Source organism: Sapajus apella, unplaced genomic scaffold (assembly GCF_009761245.1).
Source record: "Sapajus apella isolate SASKATOON/1434 unplaced genomic scaffold, GSC_monkey_1.0 scaffold35, whole genome shotgun sequence".
In the NCBI taxonomy this organism is placed as follows: Eukaryota; Metazoa; Chordata; class Mammalia; order Primates; family Cebidae; genus Sapajus; species Sapajus apella.
In genome coordinates, this window is record NW_022436975.1 from 9675941 (window position 1) to 9693331 (window position 17391).

A 17391-nucleotide genomic window follows, 5' to 3' on the forward strand; every position below is an offset into this window, starting at 1 on the left:
TAGTGGTTTGAGGTTTTATATGTTACTATATAATTTTTACTTGCCTTCTTTCTAAAAGGAAGTTTTTTTTGTTTTGTTTTGTTTTTGTTTTTTTTGTTGTTGTTGTTAAAAATGTTCTCCAATTTGGGGCTTAGAATGGTGGCTCAAGCCTGTACTCTCAATACTTTGGAGGCCAACCTCGGAGGATTGCTTGAGACCAGGAGTTTGAGACCAGCCTGGCAACATAGTGAGACTCACTCTCCACAAAAAAAAGTTAAAAATTATCCTGGTGTGGGGTGCATGCCTGTAGCCTTAGCTACTCAGTAAGCTGAGGTAGGAGAATTGCTTAAGCCTAGGAGTTAGAGGCTGCCCAGGAGTTAGTGAGCTGATAACACCAGGAGTTACTGAGGTGATTAGGGCCACTGCACTAATCAGCCTGGGAGACAGAGTGAGATGCTGTCTCTTTAAAAAAAAGGCTTTCCAGTTTAGGTTGCATACATCAGTCATGATGTTGAAATCCTTTTTTCAAGAAGAGTACTGTTCACAATCTGTTTAATTTTTTTAGTGGCATCTCTTTTCAGTGAGTACTGCCTTGGCAATGTTTTCTGACTTGTTTCCTAACTTGATTAGAATTGTAAAACACCATTGGTTACTTTCTCTCTTTCTCTGGATGCCTGGGGCCGTTGTACCTGGCCATCTTGATTTTCACTTTTTCCTCCCCCCACTGCAGTTAGCCTTTCATCTTTGAGGCTATTTTCTTTGTTTGGAGTCTGTCAGCTGAACAGATAGGCATCACCGAAGTGTGACACAAGCAGGGACTGTCTGGGTTTGAAATGCAAGATGTATTGGACCAAATGAATTCTAGATTGTTCTGCTTAGTAGCTCACCCAATTTTTGTTTCTTTAATCTTCAAAAGGTACTACTAGGAGGATAATTGCACCTATTGAAAAAGCATGCAGGCCTCTCCCTGACTGACTGCTGATGACATAGAAATTCATGGTAGCCTCTTTTTACTTAAAAATTAAATACCTGGCACTGCTTACTCTAGATTAGGTTACAGAGCTGCCATCAGCCTTGGGACCATTAATGACTGTTCTCTTTGCTCAGAGCTGTGTTGTATTTTGCATATGAAATTCTGGAGTATTGAAGAAGAGATGTTGCATATTTAATTTTAACTCCTTGATTTTACAGAGGAGAAAATGGAGATCATTTCACAGTTGCCTTCATGTAAATAGTTGTAAGAATATGGCAAAGATATTCTTAGTATAGCTATTCTTCATGTAATTAAAATATCTAAGAAAAGTACCTGTCATCCCAGCAGTTTGGGAGGCCAAGGCGAGCAGATCACTTGAACTCAGGAGTTCATAACCAGCTTGGCCAACATGGTGACACTCCTCTACTAAAAATACAAAAGTGTAGGGGCTCAGGCCTGTAATCCCAGCTACTATTGGAGGCTGAGGCAGGAGAATAGCTTGAACCTGGGAGTCAAAGATTGCAGAGAGCTGAGATCACGCCACTGCACTCCACCCAGGGTGACAGAGTGAGTGAAAGTCTGTCTCAAAAAAAGAAAAAAAAAAAATTTCTGAAAAGTAACAATTGCATCAAATTATATTAAAAGTGATCAGCTTTCTATACCCGCCCTTCAGATCCACTTCATCCCGGACCCCGAGAAGAGCTTGGCATTCAGGAATTTCCTAAACAGCTGTGTGTTTGTGTTTGCTCATTCATTGGTTCACTTAACAAATGTATTCAGCGTGTCTGCTCTGCGGTGCCGGAAAGACATGGCTCTTGATTGAGAAGCACATAGTTAACCCATTAGAGTTGTTAGCTGATCCCATATTTCTTTAAATTTAGCATTTGACTGAGCCAACAATATTTGTGTCTTTGACAGAATTCCCGGAAGGAGCTGAGGAAAGCATATCAGCCTGAGATAGAGGCTATGAGGGCTTTTCCCTGGGGTCAGGTCACCAGGACCCAGCCTGGGCTGGCACTCACAGGGCCCCTCCTTGCTGGCTCTGCTGAGCCCAGAGTCATCATCATTCTCAGAACTTCCTATGTTTGGGTTATGCTAAAAATGCAGGGAGCGCTCTTAGATCAGCCTTAATTTGACTGGAAGAGGAAACTCATTTCCTGCAGAGTGCCTGCAATGTGTCCGGTCCCTGTTTGGCTCCTTGCTGGTTGGCTGAGTCAGGCAAGTCCACCCTGAAGCACCACAGGCCAGTTTCAGGGGCCAAGAAGGCCTTTGTCTCCAGCTCCATTTTTTTACTCTTTGCTTTTGAACTTCTCACCATCCGTGTAGAAACAGTCTCATAATTGTGGGATCCCATTGAGTTTATATGGTGTTGAAATTTCACTCACTAGCACTCTTCTCACAATTTTAAATATAGTCCTTTAAGAAGTTATGTCTGTTGAGTAGGCTGTGTTAGGAGCCACTCCTATCTATGGGACATTGGGAAGTACAGCGGAGATTTCAGAGCCGAATTTCAGATCTGCCTCCTGACAGTGGTGGTTTGAGTCACACAGAGTGAGGTTAGCCTCCACCTCTGAAGGTCAGCTCTTATATAATATTTATACATGCACACGTGTGCACACACACACACGTATTAGAGACAGAGTCTCACTCTCTTGCTCAGACTGAAGTTCAGTGATGTGATCATAGCTCACGTTAGTAACCTTGAACTCCTCCTGGGTGTGAGCAATCCCACCTCAGCTTCCCAAGTAGCTGGGACCACAGGCATGTGCCACCATGCCTGTAGAGATGATGTGGTCTGTAATTTATAACGTTTTAAAATTTAATTTTTTTAAAAAATAAATTTTTAAAACTTTAAAATTTTTAAAAATTCTTTAAAATTTTTAAAAATTTTAAATTTAAATAAAAAACAAAAAATTTAAAATTTTTGTTTGTAGTGACAGCCTCTCACTGTGTTGCCCAAGCTGATTTCAAATGATCAGCGATCCTCCCATCCCTGCCTTCCACAGTGCTGGAATTGGTCAGCCCTTCTTCGACATACTGTACCCTCCTCAGCTCTTTTTGAGTGAACGCTTTGTGTTTTTTTCCCCCCCTGCAAAATATTTACCTTTCCTTACTTGATATTTGGGCACAAATAATTCTCTCCCCAAAGTGGGTGCATCTACATTATGTGAGTTTATTTATTGAACATATAGCACACAGAAGCAGTTTGCTTTCCTCTAAGCATTTCATTTTACCAATACCTGAAATATGCTTATGAAGAGAAACTGTTTCTGTAGCCCAGTGAGCATGTGCCATGTGCACGCAGTGGCTGCTCTCCCAGGCGTTGGCTTGTGGGTCCTACACAGTCATCATGTCAGCATCACAGGCACACATAGAGACCAGGCACACCAGGGCCACTCCGCCTGGATTACAACTGGAGGAAGAGAAAACCCTAACCCGGGTAGCACCGCCTAGAACAGAATGCTTCCACCCAGAATGGATGCATTCACGTTTTAGGAAATAGTACCTGTTTCCAATATAATTTTAAAAGCACCATTCTCCTTTTTTTGCTAACAATTATATTATGAACATTAAAATTGTATTTTGATTTGAAAATCTAGAGACTTACATTAAGGTAAGTGGAAAGTGAATTATAGCAAAGCAGGATCAGCTTTTTTTTTTTTTAATCAGTTTTTAATGAGATTGAAAATGTCCACTTACGATATCTCTTCTTTCTCTGCTATCCTTAAGTTAGCATATCATGGTTTACAGCTAAAATAAATGGTAGTGATAAATGTACACTTTTTTAAAAGCAGAGGTTTAGAAATGGGAAAATCTCAATCACCCGTGCACAGCCCACTAACATACCCAGGTGAGGGGCGTGAACATAAGTGGAAATGTTCAATCCCCCAGGAAATAGGACCACTCTTTTAATCTAAAATGTGATGAGAGTTCCCACTCTTCTACGTTACCCTTCTTTCTGCATCTGAAACATCTTGTCATGACTATGTACCATCAGTGCTCCTCACTAATGAATTGCTGGTGATATTTTAGCCAACATGTAAGCAAATGTTCTTTGCTGATTCTGTTTCTCCGACCCCCAAAAGTTTGATTTGTTGTTATTCTGCAGCTACTGCCTATGTGGAGCAAGCCACAGTCAGTGGAAACCATAACCCATGGGGGAGTCTTGTTGCCGGGTAGGGAAAGTAAGGGCACAGCCCTGCTTGGTAATATTCACTCACTACAGTGGTAATCAGCTGACCCAACTTGTGACATTGATGCCTTGCACTGCACTGATTGGTGGAGGAAAAATAGGGGTCATCAACGCTTAACCATCTGCCAAGGAAGACTTTCCCTAAACTGGTACATGTATTTCTATTCCCTGAATTTCAGCTGTAGGACTCAGTAATCACTTAACTACCAGATGGTTGACAGACAGCTGAATTCCGTTGTCAGTCAGGAAGCAGTGCTAAGAACGGAAATTATTTTCTTGCACTCTGATTTTTCTTAGATGAAATAAGCAGGGGTCTAGCTTCAGTTAGTTCTTAGTGGGATGTAGCCTTGGGTACAGTGTATAAACTCTCCAAACCTCAGTTTCCTCCTGTTTACCATGAAAAGGCTGAATAAAATAGATTTTGATTTCTCTGTTTTCATAAGATATAGAATTTTTTATTTGACTATTATAATCAGGCAGAAAATTACAAGTACTGTTATTGGACTGAAAGCTCCTATTCCATCTTTTTAGATTCTACACATGTGATCCAGTGTATGCTACTAATTGCCTTTAAGAGGAAGAAATTCTAAAATCACAGATGTTGATTAATTTAAAAATAGAACATATGCATTTTTATTAAGCTGTTGAGTTATAGGGTTTGGGCGCCTCTTCCTGATTTTCTGGTGCAACCCAGCAGTAATGAGAATTGTGAGTGGAATGTCAGCATCATGCAGAGATGAAATTAGGGGACCCATTTGTCTTTTGGCTGCTTTTGCAGAGATTCTTTTACACAACATATCTATTCCTAGTTTAGTCAGACCTCTAATTTACATGGAGTTTTTTTGTGATACAAACTTCAGTTTTTCCCGGTGGGATCTCCCCATCTTATTTCTTCCGAGAGAACTAGTTAGGCAATTGGTTGTAAGAGGTACTCTGGGACATTTTGGTACAGTTAGGTAATGTGTGCACCACTGTGTGCCAGCATTTTATGAGTAGGATTGTGCTTTTCTAGAATTGCTAGATGTAGGTGTAAGTGGAGCTTGAATGTTGCATATATTTAATTCTCTTTAAAAATATGTTTCTTATATATGTTGAGTTTTCTACTATCTAAAACTGTAATCCACATCAAAGCTGGTTATCAGCTCTCCTGGGATGCTTGCATAAGAATTGAAATAGATAAAATGCATCTGCAAGTTAACATGCTATGAATTTTTCTGGTTTCTAGCTGTCCCACTTCACACTGTGGGAATAGGCCTGGCTCCCTCTAGCCTGGGAAACTTTGCATGGTGCTTTCATCTTTGTAACACTTCCTTCTCTCTCACAGCACCAGGAACAAGGCCTATTTGCACTGCAGTGAATGAGATGATTTTCCAAGGTGGGAGTGCATGTACCAGGGATTAGCTGATATTTAAATAACATGAATGAAAGCAGCAAACGCCTCACCAGGGCAAGCTGCCTGAGCCTTCGGACAGTTATTCCCTTGTAGGATTTGAAGTTTTATTGGCAGCTGATTAGGTAAACTGGAGTTGTTTGTCCCCTAGATATGTCCCTACCTGTGAGGAGAGGTGGCCAGTAAATGTCAGCTGAGGCACTGAAGGCTGCGATGCACCAGCCTGGTGCCCCATGAGGACGGCTGCATCAATAGTGCAAACACTCAGTGCATGTGAGTTTGCTTTTCAGACCTAATGATTGCTTCAAGTCAGGGATTTTAACTGTCAGAAACTTGACTTGTAAAACAGATTGGCCTCCTGAAAACTTCCCTGTTGGTCAAGAGCTTTCACTTTTAATCTGGAATACACCACTAATTCTTAAACTCCTGACCTGATCTCTTTCTGCTTTGATTTTTTTTTTTTAGCACCTAATGTAACCTATACAAAATCCAAACACTCACATAGTTTGCTATTGCCAGGCACTGTTTTATCTATTTTACATGTATTACCTAATTTAATCCTCATAACAGCTCTGAGGTAGGTTCTATTATTATGCCATTTTATAGATGAAGAGACTGAGTCACAAAGAGATGAAATAATTTGATCAGGGTCACACAAGCTAATAAGTGGTGAAGCAGGTACTTGCATCCGATCAGACTGATTCTAGAATTCCCTTCTCTTGACTGCTATACTGTACTGTCTTTGCAAAAATGTAATACATAGCTCCCTTATTTATTTGCATTTGGTTTGACTGTGTGAATACACATTATCCCTGTTATGGGAGATGCTTGAACCAATGAATATGAATACCATTTTTCTGGGCTTAGATGTGTTTTGGGGGGCTTGAAAAAAGCACCTCACCTGTGCTACTTGTGAATTACTTTCTAGAGCAGCATGAGTTCATACCGTGATACGTGTGTTCTCAGAGGCACTGCATATACTCATACAAGTGAATCATGTGCAATCCTAGAGGTACCACCTACATAGACTACCATGGTCGTAACGCCCCTGAGATTGTGCAATGTGCAGCCTATGCAACTGTATGTGCAGCCCTTCAAAAGCTGCCTGACAGCTTTATTTAGATAACGTTCAGGCACATGCAGAAGACTAACATACCTCTGATAATAGTTCATGCTTTATAAGCTTACCTCAGTGCCTCAAAGCTACCTTTCCATTAAAAGTGTGTGAATGAAAAAATAAAAATATATTATGTAGAAAATGTCTCTATATTAAAATATCCATATAAAAGCAGCAGCTGCCAGGTAAATAAAGAAGCTGTTAGGGTGGCAGCTGAACAATCAAAGTAAGTTACCTGCACTAATTTCTGATTTAGATGGACCTTAGTAGCCAGACTGTGGATGTCACACTTAACAAAATCGTCAGCTTTGTAACTTTGCAAATTAGACACTGACACAGTGGAATCAGAAAATAAAAACCAAATGGAAATATTTCAGCTGTCATTTAGCTTGAAACTGCAAAACTCACTCACACATCAGACTTTAGAGATTCACGGATGTTCGTTAGCGAAGTACCAGTTGTGGTTAAAAATCAGGCAACGCTTGGAAATTTTTATGAGACAGGGCAGAATACTTTATGGTTAAAGTGAAACAGAGCCCTCAAACTGTTTTATCAATTAAATATTCCATAGGTTATATAGCATTTATACTATTTAGTTTTAGGAAATCAGAGAGGTCCAAGATGGCTGATCACTAGTAGCTCGGGATTGTAGCTCCCAGTGAAAGCACAGAGAACGAGAGGACGCCACACTTTCAGACGAATCTTTGTTGCTCACGCACCAGGAGATTCCCAGCGGAGGAGCCCTACGGGTCACCAGCGTGACTCTTGTGGCTGGTGAGGTGGTTTTGCTGCTGCCTTGGTGCGGCGGTTCTTGGTGCAGAGTCAGAAAAGCACCATCAATCTTAACGCCGCTGTTTTGACTGGCGCAGTGGGTTGCTCAGATTTTAGCGCTGGGAATCAACAAGTTGGACGTCCACTCAGAAACCCAATTATAAAGACAGTAATTATAAAGACCACAGATGGATGAATCTATAAAGAAGGGAAGAAAACAGCCTAAAAAGACTGCGAATACCCAAACTCAGAATGCCTCTCCCTCTACAGGGGATCACAGTTCCTCGTGAGCAACGGAACAAGGCCTGATGGAGAACGAGTGTGTTCCATTAACAGAAGCAGGCTTCAAAAGGTGGATGATAAGGAACTTCTGTGAATTAAAAGAACTTGTTCTAACCCAATGCAAAGAAACTAAGAATTTTGAAAAAAGGTTTGATGAAATGTTAACAAAAATACACAATTTAGAAAGGAATATAAGTGAATTAATGGAGCTGAGAAACACAACACGAGAACTTCGCGAACTATGCACAAGTTTTAACAGCCGAATCGATCAAGCAGAAGAAAAGATATCAGAAGTCGAAGACCAACTTAATGAAATAAAACAAGATGACAAGGTTAGAGAAAAAAAGGATAAAAAGGAACGAGCAAAGTCTCTAAGAAATATGGGACTATGTGAAAAAACCTAATCTACGCTTGATAGGTGTACCTGAATGTGGTGATGAGAATCAATCCAGGCTGGAAAATACGCTTCAGGATATTATTCAGGAAAACTTTCCCAACCTAGCAAGGCAGGACAATATTCAATTCCAGGTAATACAGAGAACACCACAAAGATATCCCTCAAGAAGACCAACCTCAAGGCACATAATCGCCAGATTTACCAGGGTTGAAATGAAGGAGAAAATACTGAGGGCAGCCAGAGAAAAAGGCCAGGTTACCCATAAAGGGAAGCCCATCAGACTCACAGCAGATCTCTCAGCAGAAACCCTACAAGCCAGAAGAGAGTGGGGGCCAACATTCAACATCCTTAAAGAAAAGAACTTTCAACTCAGAATTTTACATCCAGCCAAACTAAGCTTCATAAGCGAAGGAAAAATAAAATCTTTTGTGAACAAGCAAGCACTCAGAGATTTCATCACCACCAGGCCTGCTTTACAAGAGCTTCTGAAAGAACCACTACTCATAGAAAGGCACAACCAGTATCAGCCTTTCTAAAAAATACCAAAAAGTAAAGAGCATCAACATAATCAAGAATTTATATCAACTAATAGGCAAAACAGCCAGCTAACATTAAATGGCAGTATTAAACTCACATATATTATTATTAATTCTAAATTTAAATCGACTAAATGCCCCAATCCAAAGACACAGACAGGCAAAAAAAAAAGCCAAAACCCATCGGTATGCTGCACCCAGATCCATCTCACGTGCAAGGATACACAAAGACTCAAAACAAAGGGATGGAGAAAGATTTACCAACCAAATGGAGAGCAAAAATAAATAAAAAAATAAAAAGCAGGACTTGCTTTAAAGCGACGAAGATCAAAAGAAGCAAAGAAGGATATTACATAATGATAAAAGGATCAATCCAACAAGAAGAGCTAAAGATCCTAAATATATACACACCCAATACAGGAATACCCAGATATATAAGACGTATAAAGAGACTTAGACTCCCACATAATAATAGTGGGAGACTTCAACATCAATATTAGACAGATCAATGAGACAGAAAATTAACAACGATATCCAGGATTTGAGCTCAGATCCGGAACGAGTAAACTTAATTAACATTTATAGAACTCTCCACTTTAAATACACAAAATATACACTCTTATCAGTACCACATCACATCTATTTACAGGTTTAAATGAAATATTGGTTGGCTGCTTGTTTGTTATTTTCTTCCCTCATTTTTTTTTCATGTCTCTAAGCACAATTATAGGCATACCCATTTTTAGACTGCATTCTAGCCCGGGCAATAAAGCAACACCCCCGTTCTCTCTGCCTCTTCCTCTTTCTCTTTTTTCCTCTCCTTCATTCTTTTTTTTTTTTTTTTTTTTTTTTTTTTCTTTTTTTTTTTTTTTTTTTTTTTTTTTAAAGGAAATCATGAGTTAACTGGCTAAAATAAAAAGCTCTCTTTTTAAGCAGCTTTAATTAGGTAAAAGTCAATGCTTAATAGTCTGTAAAAGCATTATTTTAAAAACTAGTGAAATGGAATTAATTGTGAGCTGACAGTCTAAGTTGGTTTGGTATAGGTCTCTGCAATTATGATGGTTATTGCCACCTTTATTAAGGGAGGCGGGGTAGCATGGGGCCTGATGTGGGGTTCAGAGCACACTTGAATTCCATTCCCTTAACTGCTCACAGCAGTGCTGTGTGCATCAACAGTCATCAGAGCTGCAGCAGGTGTCAGCAAAGCGACACATAACCACACTCTCTCTTCCTACTGTGTTGTTGCTCTTCAGTGAGGAAGTTTAGTATTAATAGTAGGATGAGGATTTAAGCATCTTGAGGGCAGGAAGTTTTGTCTGTTTCTTGACCGCTCTACCCCCAGGGCCTGGCACCCAGTGATGGTTCGTAAGTGGTCAATAAATGGATTGAACTGTTTTCTGACCTGACTGCATGCACACTCTGTGTACTCATGAGGCGTAGGTCTGTTTCTGTGAATAGCTTTGCTGTATGTGGTGTCTTTCAATGACTTGGACTTCTTTTATATTGTACTTATTTTTATTTTATATTGTTACCTTAAGGCCAGTTAGCCACCCAAGTTTCATCTAATAGGCATGCTTGGTAGTTGATTATATAAGTTAAAGTTTTATCTATTGGTTAAAATTCACAGGTCATCAGCCATCTGTGAAAACCACTGTAGTATGAACCACAGACCAAGGAGGATTTTTATCTTATGAAAAACAAAGAAATTATATTAATATCCTAATACAAGAAGGCAGACATTCCTTTAAAGAGAATGTCTTAGTTTGCTCAGGTTGCTATAACAAAATACCTTAGGCTAAGTAATTTGTAAACAACAGAAATTGATTGCTCACAGTTTTGGAGTCTTAAGGTCAAGGCCCCAGCAGAGTTGGTGTACAGTGAGGGCTCCCACCCCATAGATGGTAGCTTCACATGGCAGAAGGGACAAGGCAGCTCTCTAGGGCTCTTTTCTAAGAGCCTGATCAAAGACACTGATCTCATTCATGAGGGTGCAGCCTTTTTGACCTAATTGCCTCCCGAGGGCCCCACGTTCCAATACCATCACCTTGCTGATTAGGTGAATTTTTATTTTTTCTGCTGTGATCTTTTTGTTAACATAAGAATCATTTCAGTAACATAAAATATGATATTAATTAAGGATGGTGGTGGCCAAGTTAGCATAATTGTATTAGCTCTAATTAGCTATAATTGAATTTTTATATTTTATGCAATTAAATTGTCAAAACCAACCCTTACGATCTATATTAGTACACAACTATAGACTTTAAAAGTGTTAGTAATTCAGTCTTCAAGGACTCCTGGCTTCTCAGAAATCCTTTGTACATTGTTTTTGTCATTCTGAAGAGTGCCCATTTCACAGATGAGGAAACTAAGGCACAGAGAGGTTGTCTGGGGCCCAGGAGTTAACTATCAAATGTAACTCAAAACTCATGATTCCATGTATTGTGTCCTTTCTAGTCTATAGTACTGTGTACACCAAGAATCTTAATTAAATACAACATACCCATCCATTAGCAAACCTGAGATAACGAGAAAGCCTTAGCACCACTTACATGTACATAGGTAAATAATCTCTTCCTTGCTGGGGCAACCTTTGGAACTCCCTTAGAGCAAGTATCTAAGAAGAAAATCAACGTATCCCCCTTACCCTAGGTAAAACAGCATTTCTTAATTTTCAACTTGTGTTGTCTGCTCCTGCTCTCACTTATTTTGTAAGAAGAGTCATTGATGTCAAGTCAGGCCGCCATAATAGCCAGTTTTAATTACCACATCTCCAGTCTTACACTAGACCTTGCTATTCTCTGTGATGTTACACTTTACTGTAGTGACTGTAGCTCAGTTGAATGTGCAGTGTTTGGTGGTTTTACAAATGTTGGAGAGAATTTTTACTATAGGACAGAGGGTAATAAGGTTTTATGTGTTGGGCTGAGGAGCCTATTGTATATTTGGCAGCTTTCTAGAGCTGATGTTGACAGCCATAATGTTAACACATTTTCAAAGCAAAGAAAGTTGGATGCAAGCGTTATGAAGAGAAAATTTGGTGATGGTAGGGTGGCATTTCCAAATGATATTGAAAATAGTATTCTGGGAGTGAATTTGATTAGATAGAAAATACAAAGTCAGTAGACAGCTTTCCTATGAGAACAGTGAAGACTCATTAATTAATAAGAATGAGATATTCTGCTTTTTTTGGAAGCAGTGACATGAGCATTCTGCAGGATTTCAAATAGTTAGATAATTATTACACCTTGGTCCAGGAGTCTCAGCCTGTCTGCAGAGAAGAAGTAAATATTAAGTACCTGAAGCCTTTGCTCTGAGGTCTCTGTTGGGGCAGGATGTTTGTAGTAAGGTGTGGGACTAGGGGATGCGTTCATAAACTATAGGGATATGTGGACTATGCCTGGAAGCTGTCATTTTTGTTTCCTCCAGAAGTTCCAGAGTAGAAGGAAGCATCATAGTCTCCGCCCATCACCTCAGTGGCATCCCTGAACCACATCTGGGCTGCAGTTCCAGCAACTGACCAGACACTGTACCTCACCAAATTGTAATTCATCTTCCTTTCTCTCTCTCCCTCTCTCTCTCTGACTTATATCAATCAAGTCATGGTACTTAGTAAAGATTTGAAGAGGGAATTTCCTATTAAGTAGGAATAGTAATAGAGGAATTCTATCTGTACAGTTTATACTTGTTTTGGTAAATTACTGATCTCTTGTAAAACTTGAGAGCTTTTTTTTTCTGGGCTATTCAATGTGCATGATGAATATTGATATCTTAGTGTGCTTGGAGACCAGTTTGAGAATACTGAAAAAAAATTTCAATGTCACAGTAGAATTTAATTTAAACTTTAGCATCTTCATCTTAACTCTCTTTCAATTTCTCCAGAACAGTTGTTCGCATAAAAGCTTAATGATTCACATCTGAAGGTTATGTATGTACTGAGGAAATTCAATGTCGATTCTAAATATTTCTTAGTCATCCTTAAACCCAGCTTGAAGCTCTAGGGTGCTTCAGTGTAGTTCATTATTATAGAAGTAAATCATCAGTGAATTGTTTGGCAAACAACAGTTTGTAGTGGCTTTTCTCCAACTTAGCCTCTTTCAGAAGTGTCTGCATTTTCAGGAAGATTATCTGTTCATATTTTGAGGGTAAAAACAGCATTGAAAATACTTTCAGTGCAGATTTGGTGGGACTGTTATGGTGGTGCTGTTTTTTTATTTTAAAAAGGAATATTAATACTGATCTCACCATTATACTTCTTGGAATTCTTTACCCTGCTGACACCTGACATCCTTGCCTCTGTGGGGGAGTTCCCCATTATTTGGGTTCCTTCAGGCCCCAACCCTCCTGTCCCTTCTGCCTCCCCTCCTCCAAGGCATTGGTGTCCTTCTCTCTTGATCACCCTCCCCCTTCTTTCCCCCTGCCCTCCTTTCCTTTCCAGTTGTGATGAAAAACATCATACAAAATTTACCATCTTAATCATTTCTAAGTATATAGTTCTCAGGGATGTTTTGTTATTGTTTTATATTATGAAGTTTTCATTTTAAAATTTTCATGTGTTTATTAGCTGCATCTCTACAGCCAAGATCTAACCTACTTCAGGCTCAGGCCACATGTTACCTTCTCCCTGCATTCAATCAATGCATTCATTATGTGCCTGTTATTTCCAAGCACTGTGTTTTGCATTCCTGACTTTGTTTAGCACACAGCAGATGTTAAACATCTGATCACTGAGTTTAAGAAATTTTTCTTTAGGAATGATTTTTCAGTGGTAGAATTTGAAAACAGCTTGTGTGAGTAGTCATAGCTCATCCTTTTAAAAATAAATGCCAAATAAGAAATGGGTTATTGTGGGGAAGTCTCTCACTTAAGAAAAATCATTGTAGAGTAATACCAACTGAGATTTTCATTTCCTCTCAGCAGAACTGGTAGGATAGATACTGTGTGTGCATGTGTGTTTTCTTAAACAATAATGTTGATTATTTTCTTCTTTAATTACTCTGCCATCTCAAGAATACATTTTTGTCATTTTAGATTGCTGGCTCAGGAATGAAAGGTTGTGTGTATTTGGTTTCAGTCCTGAAAGCTCATATACTATGTTTCTGGGGAGTAAGCTTGGTTTAATATAACTTTCCATTTGGGGGATTTTAGAAGTTAGTGCATAAAATAGTGTTCCCTTTGCATGGATGGATGAAATTTTGTGGTGTTCAAGCTGTTGTATTAAAGATGTGAAAGCCTAATTGTAACAGATTAAAAACTGTCAACCATCTTTCATATTTAAGCAGGTTACAATGGATAGAAATATTCCTTGAAAACCTAGTTTTCATTTTTCTTTCTTCTTTTTTTTAATGTAGTTGCTTAGGGTCCTTAGATGCACAGCAAATGTCAGAACTGCCCTAATTAGGTCAGATGTTTCACATTAGCTTGTAACAGTTGTGGATGGATGGCTGGATGGATGCACAGTGGATGGATTGATGGAGGACAGACACTTTAATTGACCCCTTGCCACTGTCACACCACACATATATAACTCCCTGGCTATGCTGAATCTTAAAGATTGCACATACCACTAGTATTGTGCTGACTGAAATTGCTTGTTTCATTTCCTAACAGATTGTTTCTGTCTTTCTTAATAGCCTGTGAATATCTGCAGAACAAGGTCTGACTTACCTGTTTTGTTATTGCCTAGCATGGAGTAGACATAGAACAAGTGACTGTAAATTGAAATCACAGCATGATGGCTTATGAAAGCAAAATCAGATGCAGAATATTTGTATATATTTTTTCAGAAGTTTTTAGTAGTTAACGCTCACTCTTAAGTAAAGTGATGGGAAAAACATCCTCTAATATTTACTTTTTCTTGTAATAATGTATGGATGGCATATTTTTATTAGCATTCCCTGCATTATTCAGTAAGCATTTACAGAGGATCCTGTATACAGCAGATAATCAATTAATATTTTGATGAATAAAAGATGAACACTTTTCCTAATATATCTCATAGAAATGTAAATAAATTATATCGTTGATATTCCTGTCATTGATAACATTAATAAAATCTTATGGAAGGACCAATTTCTATTTTAACATTTCTGAGAAAGATGGTATATGCATGACAGTCTTTAAAATAGTCACTCTCATTAAGGATTTGTATATTCTGCTTGTTCCCAGATAACGTGGTCTTGTGGGGAGGATACAATATTCCTCAGCAACCTCTTATAATTTTCTTTCTTTTTAACAAGTCAGTTCCATCTTCACACCTGTGAGTTCAGGTGATAGTGCCATGAGATACTTTTAGGTTGTTATTTTTTGCCTGAACAGACAGAGACTAGGCTTAGAGGAAAGGATATCAGTTTTTTATTGCTGCATAACAGGTTTCCACAGACAGCACCCATTTCTTAGGTTGGAGGCTCCAAGTCTTCCGTGGCTCACCCGGGTTCTCTGTCAGGGTCTCCAGCATGAAGAGTTGGCTAGACAGCCATCTCAAGTAAGGCTGTGGGGAAGAATCTGCTCCTAAGCTTATTCAGGTTGTCAGCAGGGCTGAGACCCCTGTTCCCTGGCTGCAGGCTGAGGACTGAAGTTTCTAGAAGCTTCAAAAGCCTGTTGCATTTGTTGGCTATGGGCCTTCTCAGGAACATTGCAGCCAGCAGCAGGATCCCTCATCAAATTCCCATCAGGCTTCAAATCTCTTTGGATTCTTTTCTGTGACCAGCCAAAGGAAACTCTTTTAAAGGGCTCATGAAATTAGGCCAGGCCTGTCCAGATAATCTCCCTATTTTGAGGTCACTGTGTCACATACCTGCTAATCATGGGAGTCAAATCCATGATATTTACTATCCCAGGGATTACGCACAGGGCATACACCAGGGGGTGTGAAGTCCTGGGTCCTCTTTGAATTCTGCCTCCACGGAAAGGTCAGTTAAGATGCTTGGAAAATGCCACCAAATTTACCCCAGCGTTTATACTGCTTCTACTTTAAGATGCTGAAGACTGTGCTCTATGAGCACTCTTCTTGTTTAATCTTACTATGTTTTTATGGAAAAGGGAGGCAGCTCTGCCATTGGCATACAGAGATGTTCTTAATTTACAGTCAGTAGGGTTGAGGGTTTGATGCTTACGATTTACATCCATTGACCTGTATTCTTTCAGGCAATCACTCCCGGGCCAGTGGTGCCCAGATGAGGACTGCAGTCAGGTGAGCAGTGTCAGGCTTGCAATGAACATAGAAACCAAACTGGCCCTTGTTAAGGGCTTGACCTAAGTTAGGAACTTGACAAGCCAGGCCACAGGGAGCTGCGCTGAGTTCAAGACCAGAGGAGCGACTTGTCAAAATCACTGTTTTGGGCAGATTAACCTCAAAGCTGTGTGGATGGTAAGAGGAGAGAAGCCAGAAGCAGAAACCAGCCAGGAATTCAGAAGTGAATGCTCATTTATCAGTGATAAGGGAGATTTAGAAATGTATTGTGTTGCTTGAATTGCTACTATCAATGGTAGTAGTGCTGGGAAAATGAAAAAGACTGGGGAAATATAAGCAAGGTATAAGAGAAAATCCGGCTGCTTGTTAGGACTCGTGAGCACCTGGGTAGCCTTTGTTTACTTTTCGAAGATACCATGTGCTTGTGACTTTCAGGGTGCATTGTAAATCATTAATTTGTATATGGGACTTGCAAATATATAACATATTTGGCATTTCAAATGGTAAAAAGCACTATGGAAGAAGATAAAGCAGAAGTGGGGATAGGTGTAGATTAGTATTAAGTGCATATCCATTTGGGGCTGTTAAAAATCACCTAAAATAAGTTGTTAACCAGAGGCACATGGGTTGGAATGGATACCAAATGTGTATTTTACATGGAGTTATATTTCACATTTATGGCATTTGGCCTTGCACTCTCCCCTACCTCCTGCAAAAAGCAACATTTGTTTAAATGAGGTGGATAATGGATCTGTAACATTTATTACTGTGGTGATAGGATATTCATTGCTTCTGAATACTTCTCTCTGTTTGAGTCATTAACCTAATCACATATTCTAATTTTCTTAGAGGCAGTATTCAAAGGCAGTTTGGCTTTTACTTCCTTTTCCTTCCACTGTTTGACACAGGAATTTAAAAAAAAATAGGAATCATCTGTGAGTCTGGACAGTGGACAGGGAACACATCTGTTTCATGTAAGTATAAAATGCTGGCCTTACAAATATTCAATGTGGAGTTCTCACCACATAGTTGGCCGAAATTTTCCATGTTTGCAGTGGAACTTGAAATGAAAATAGAACTGTATAGCTTTGTTACCATGGGAAGGGATAACATTTAATTTCATCCTTGTGACTTAACAGTTTTGAAGCAATGCAACGACAGTACAAACAGATCATAGAAATCTATAACTCAGCAGTATAATTAGAAATGTTGAGATCCTGTTGTTTTTAAAGTAAAAACTTACATAGTAAATAATACACTAATTCAATGAACATTTATTGATAACTTACCTTGAACTAGGCACTGTTCTGCAGACTAGGGATATAGCAGGAAACAAAAGAGACTGAAAGTTCTGTCCTTGTGTGGCTTATATTTTAGTGAATCGAAGCAGAGAATAAGTAAGATAAATATATAACATATTTGGCATTCAAATAGTAAAACGTGCTACAGAGGAAAACAAAGCAGGGATGGAGATAGATGTATATATGTATATTGCAGGGGTGGGATAGGGTAGTGATTTTAGACAGCATGGTAGGCAGAGTTCTAAGATGGCCCTTGCAAT

The 17391-nt window shown here is 39.2% G+C and overlaps 1 protein-coding gene across 2 annotated transcripts in view; it reads left to right on the top strand.

Moving 5' to 3' along the window:
• The window catches only part of FAM110B (family with sequence similarity 110 member B), a 155975-nt gene that overhangs the window by 45769 nt on the left and 92815 nt on the right, over positions 1 to 17391 (top strand). The window contains exon 1 of one of the 2 annotated variants that reach the window (XM_032296147.1): positions 9525 to 16804. The exons of the other annotated variant lie outside the window; for it this stretch is intronic. The gene's annotated coding sequence lies outside the window, so the exon portion shown is untranslated. Of the gene's footprint in view, positions 1 to 9524; positions 16805 to 17391 lie in introns of those variants that run through there. 2 annotated transcript variants of the gene reach the window in all.